Consider the following 6387-nt stretch of genomic DNA (forward strand, 5'->3'; position numbering starts at 1 on the left):
TATCAGTCCCGCCATTCCAGGAATCAGTCGGGTAAACCTTCGCTGCACTCCCTCCATAACAAGTACATCCTTCCTCAGCTAAGGAGACCAAAACTACACACAATATTCCAAGTGTGGTCTCACCAAGGCCTTCTACAATTGCAGCAAGACGTCCCTGTTCCTGTACTCGAATCCTCTAGCTATGAAGACCAACATACCATTTGCCTTCTTTACCGCCTGCTGCACCTGCATGCTTACCTTCAGCAACTGGTGTACAAGGACACCCAGGTCATGTTGCACATTCCCCTCTCTCAATTTATAGCCATTCAGATAATAATCTGCCTTCCTGTTTTTGCTACCAAAATGGATAACCTCACATTTATCCACATTATACTGCATCTGCCATGCATTTGCCCACTCACTCAGCTTGTCCAAATCACACTGAAGCATCTCTGCATCCTCCTCACAGCTCACCCTCCCACCCAACTTTGTGTCATTTGCAAATTTGGAGATATTACATTTAATTCCCTCATATAAATCATTAATATATATTGTGAATAACTGGGGTCCCAGCATCGATCCCTGCGGTACCCCACTAGTCACTGCCTGCCATTCGGAAAAAGACCCGTTTATTCCTACTCTTTGTTTCCTGTCTGCCAACCAGTTTTCTATCCATCTGAATACACTGCCCCCAATCCCATGCACTTTAATTTTACACGCCAATCTCTTATGTGGGACTTTGTCAAAAGCCTTCTGAAAGTCCAAATAAACCACATCCACTGGCTCCCCCTCATCAACTCTACTAGTTACATCCTCGAAAAATTCCAGTAGATTTGTCAAACATGATTTCCCTTTCATAAATCCATGCTGACTCTGTCCGATTCTGCTACTGTTTTCCACGTGCTCAGCTATTAAATCTTTTATAATGGACTCTAGAATTTTCCCCACTACCGATGTCAGGCTGACTGGTCTATAATTCCCTGTTTTCTCTCTGCCTCCCTTTTTAAATAGTGGGGTTACATTAGCTACCCTCCAATCTGTAGGTACTGTTCCAGAGTCTATAGAATCTTGGAAGATGACCACCAGTGCATCCACTATTTCTAGGGCCACTTAAGTACTCTGGGATGTAGATTATCAGGCCCTGGGGATTTATCAGCCTTCAATCCCATCAATTTCCCCAACACCATTTCCCTACTAATACTGATTTCTTTCAGTTCCTCCCTCTCACTAAACCCTGTGTTCCCCAACATTTCTGGTATGTTATTAGCATCCTCCTTTGTGAAGACAGAAACAAAGTATGTATTTAGTTGGTCAGCCATTTCTTTGTTCCCCATTATAAATTCCCCTGTTTCTGACTGCAAGGGTCCTACATTTGTCTTTACCAATCTTTTTCTCTTCACATACCTATAGAAACTTTTACAGTCAGTTTTTATGTTCCCTGCAAGCTAATTCTCGTACTCTATTTTCCTCTTTTTAATCAATCCCTTGGTCCTCCTTTGCTGAATTCTAAACTGCTCCCAATCCTCAGGACTGTTGATTTTTCTGGCCAATTTGTATGCCTCTTCCTTGCATCTAATACTATCTCTAATTTTCCTTGTAAGCCATGGTTTGGCCACCTTTCCTGTTTTACTTTTGTGCCAGACAGGAATAAACAATTGTTGCAGCTCACCCATGCACTCTTTGAATGTTTGCCATTGCCTACCCACCATCATCCCTTTAAGTAACGTTTCCCAATCCATCATAGCCAACTCGCACCTCATACCATCATAGTTTCCTTTATTAAGATTCAGGACCCAAGTCTCAGAATCAACTAAATCATTCTCCATCTTGATGAAGAATTCTATCATATTATGGTTGCTCATCCCCAAGGGGCCTTGCACAACTAGATTGCCAATTATTCCTTTCTCATTACACAATACCCAGTGGAGAATGGCCTGTTCTCTCGTTGGTTCCTCAATGTATTGGTCCAGAAAAACATCCCGTATACACTCCAGGAATTCCTCCTCTACGGTATTGTTACTAATTTGATTTGCCCGATCTATATGCATATTAAAGTCACCCATAATTACAGATGTTCCTTTATTATATGCGTCTCTAATTTCGTGTTTAATGCCATTCCAAACATCACCACTACAGTTTGGGGGTCTATATACAACCCTCACTAACGTTTTTTGCCCCTTAGTGTTTCTCAGCTCTACCCATACAAATTCCATATCGTCGGAGCTAATATATTTCCTCACTATTGCGTTAAATTCCTCTTTAACCAGCAATGCAACTCCACCGCCTTTTCCTTTTTGGCTGTCCTTCCTAAATACTGAATACCCCTGGATGTTCAGTTCCCATCCCTGGTCACCCTGCAGCCATGTCTCCATAATCCTAACTATATCATACCTGTTTACATCTATTTGCGTGGTTAATTCATCCACGTTATTGCGAATGCTCCTCGCGTTAAGGCACAAAGCCTTAAGGCTTGTCTTTTTAACATTACTTGTTCCGTTCCCGCTATTTTTCACTGAGGCCCTGTTTGATTCTTGCCCTTGATTTCTCTGCCTATCACTTTTCTTATTCCGCTTTCTGTCTTTTGTTCTTGTCTTTGATTCCCCTTCCTGTGACTCCTTGCCTAGGTTCCCACCCCCCTGCCATTTTAGTTTAAATCCTCCCCAACCACTCTAGAAAATGTTCCCCCTAGGACATCAGTCCTGGTCCTGCTCAAGTGTAACCCGTCCATTTCTACTGGTCCCACCTCCCCCAGAACCGGTTCCAATGTCCCAGGAATCTGAAACCCTCCCCTTCACACCATCTCTTCAGCCACGTATTCATCCGATATATCCTGCTACTTCTACTCTGACTGGCAAGTGGCACTGGTAGTAATCCTGAGATCACTACCTTTGAGGTCCTACTTTTCAACTTACTTCCTAACTCCCTATATTCTGCTTTTAGGACCTCATCCCTTTTTTCATCTATGTCCTTTGTACCAATGTGCACGACCACTGGCTATTCACACTCCCCCTTCAGAATGTCCTCTAGCCGCTCTGAGACATCCTTGACCCTAGCACAGGGAGGCAACATACCATCCTGAGTCTCGTTTGTAGCCACAGAAATGCCTATCTATTCCCCTTACAATTGAATCCCCTATAACTATCGCATTCCCACACTTTTTACCCCACCCTGTGCAGCAGAGCCAACTGCAGTGCAACGAATTTGGCTGTTGCTGCTTTCTCCTAAGAGGCCATTCCCCCCAACAGTATCCAAAGCGGTATATCTGTTTTGCAGGGGAATAGCCACAGGTGATTCCTGCACTGCCTGCCTAGTCCTCTTGCTTTGCCTGGTGGTCACCCATTCCCTTCCTGCCTGTGGACTCTTAGCCTGCGGTGTGACCACCTCTCTATACGTGCTATCCACAATACTCTCTGCCTCATGGATGCTCCACAGTGTTCCCAGCCGCCGCTCCAGTTCCAAAACCTGGGCTTGCAGAAGCTGCAGCTGGAGACATTTCCTGCACACATGCTGGCCCCGGGCACTGGAAATGTGCCCGGCTTCCCACATAGAGCAGGAGGAGCACACCACGGCTTTGAGCTCTCCTGCCATGACTTACCCCTTTATATTAAATTAAACCTTTTGGAAGAGACTTAATATCAATTACTCTCGGGCCCTTCTTCCCTGCTCCTCGTTGTTACAGGATATAGTCCCTACAAATGATGAGCCACAAAATAAGACCTTAAAAGCTATAAGCAATAAAAGTAGTAAATGCTTACCCGGCCGTACTCACGGTACTCAAAGGATCACCTCGTTCCCTCCTCACCGAACTCCCTCAGTCACCTCTGCTCCCCCAGCTACTCTTCAAACCCTGACTCCTTTCGCGCTCCTCTTCAACTCCCAACTCCTCTTGCGCTTCTCTTCAACTCCTGACTCCTCTCGTGCTCCTTTTCAACTCCCAGCTCCTCTCGCGCTCCTTTTCAACTCCCGACTCCTCTAGATGCTGCTGACTGTCTGAACCAGAGTCCTCTCGCTCTCTCCTCTAGGTGCTGCTGACTGCCTGTCCCAGAGTCCTCCTCTCGCATTCTCCTCTAGGTGCTGCTGACTGCCTGTCCCAGAGTCCTCCTCTCGCTCTCTCCTCTAGGTGCTGCTGACTGCCTGTCCCAGAGTCCTCCTCTTGCTCTCTCCTCCTACTTCTCTGTGCCTCTCTATAAATCCATCTAATACTCTCTCTGACATTCCCTCTCACTGATCTGCTGATTTCTCTGTTACTGTAACAATCAACCTCACCCCCACCTCCCCCCGCACCACCTTTCCCCACCCCCCCACCAACCCCAGAGGCCATTTTGTCTTTTGGCTCCAATGATCCAGTGCTACTTTATCTCCAGCAATATTTCTCAGCTCTGCTTCCTGAACACTGTGGGAGCACCCTCAACACATGGACTGCAGCTGTTTAAAAAGAAGGCCCACAGCCATCTCCTCAAGGGAAACTAGGGATGGGCAATAAATGCTGGCCCTTGCCTATGATGCCCATAGCCAAAGAATGCATTAAAAAACTGATCATTATGCACTGTACAGCTCTCCATTGTCACCCCTCCTCCTCAGCAGTTGTCTCTCTGTTGTATAGCTGATTGCTGCATGTTTAAAAACTTCGCAGGATTATGAAGATGACTAGGCATTGCATATGCTGTTAAAAAGCTACACATCAATGTCACTTCCTCAACTAGCTACCCCAAATTTACACATGTTCTTGTGTCAATCACTTAAGTGATAGAAAGAACAAACAGCCTAAAAACAACTTATATTTATGTGGCACCTTTAATGTAGTAAAACATCCCAAATGTTCATAAGAATATTATCAGAATTTTCACATCGTGCCACAGAGCTAAGCGATCCCACAACCAACAGATCAGATCTAAGCTCTGCAGTCATGCCATATCCAGTCGTGAATGATGGTGAACAATTAAACAACTCGCTGGAGGAGGAGGCTCCACAAATGTCCCCATCCTCAATGATGGAGGAGCCCAGCACAGCAGTGCAAAAGATAAGGCTGAAGCATGTGGAATAATCTTCAGCCAGACGTGCCAAGTGGATGATCCATCTCAGCCTCCTCCGGAGGTCCCCAGCATCACAGATGCCAGTCTTCAGTCAATTCAATTCACTCCACGTGATATCAAGAAACGGCTGAAGGCTATGGGCCTTGGCAACATTCCAGCAATCGTACTGAAGACTTGTGCTCCAGAACTTGCCACATCCCTATCCAAGCTGTCCCAGTACAGCAATAACACTGGCATCTACCCAGCTATGTGGAAAATTGCCCATGTCTGTCCTGTACACAAAAAGCAGGACAAATCCAACCCATCCAATTACTGCCCCATCAGTCTACTCTCCATCATCAATGAGGTGATGGAAGAGGTAATTAACAGTGCTATCAAGCGGCACTTGTTTAGCAATAACCTGCTCACTGACGCTCAGTTTGGGTTCTATCAGGGTCACTAAGCTCCTGACTTCATTACAGCCTTGGTTTAAACATGGACAAAAGAGCTGAACTCCCGAGATGAGGTGGGAGTGACTGCCCTTGACATCAAGGCAAAATTTGACAGGGTGTGGCATCAAGGAGCCCTAGCAAAACTGGAGTCAATGGGAATCAGGGGGAAAACTCTCCACTGGTTGGAGTCATACCTAGCACAAAGGTAGATGATTATGATTGTTGGAGGTCAGTCATCTCAGCTCCAGAACATCACTGCATGAGTTCCTAGGGTAGCATCCTCAGCCCAACCATCTTCAGCTGCTTCATCAATGACCTTCTTTCCATCATAAGGTCAGAAGTGGGGATGTTCATTGATGATTACACAATGTTCAGCACTATTCGCGACTCCTCAGAGACTGAAGCAGTCCATGTCGAAATGCAGCAAGACCTGGACAATATCCAGGCTTGGGCTGACAAGTGGCAAGTAACATTCATGCCACACAAGTGCCAAGGAATGACCATCTCCAACGAGAGAGAATCTAACCATTGTCCCTTGATATTCAATGGCATTACCATCACTGAATCCCCCGTTATCAACATCCTGGGAGTTACCATTGACCAGAAACTGAACTGGACTAGCCATATAAATATTGTGGCTACAAGAGCAGGTCAGAGGCTATGAATCCTGTGGCAAATAACTCACCTCCTGACTCCCCAAAGCCTGTCCACCATCTACAAGGCACAAGTCAGTAGTGTGATGGAATACTCCCCACTTGCCCAGATGAGTGTAGCTCCAACAACACTCAAGACCCTTCCAGGACAAAGCAGCCCACATGATTGGCATCCCATCCACAAACATTCACTCTCTCCACCACCAACGCACAGTGGCAGCATTGTGTACCATCTACAAGATGCACTTCAAGAGACTCACCAAGCCTCCTTAGACAGCACCTTCCAAACCC

The sequence above is a fragment of the Cetorhinus maximus genome, chromosome 14 (assembly GCF_964194155.1).
Source record: "Cetorhinus maximus chromosome 14, sCetMax3.hap1.1, whole genome shotgun sequence".
In the NCBI taxonomy this organism is placed as follows: domain Eukaryota; kingdom Metazoa; phylum Chordata; class Chondrichthyes; order Lamniformes; family Cetorhinidae; genus Cetorhinus; species Cetorhinus maximus.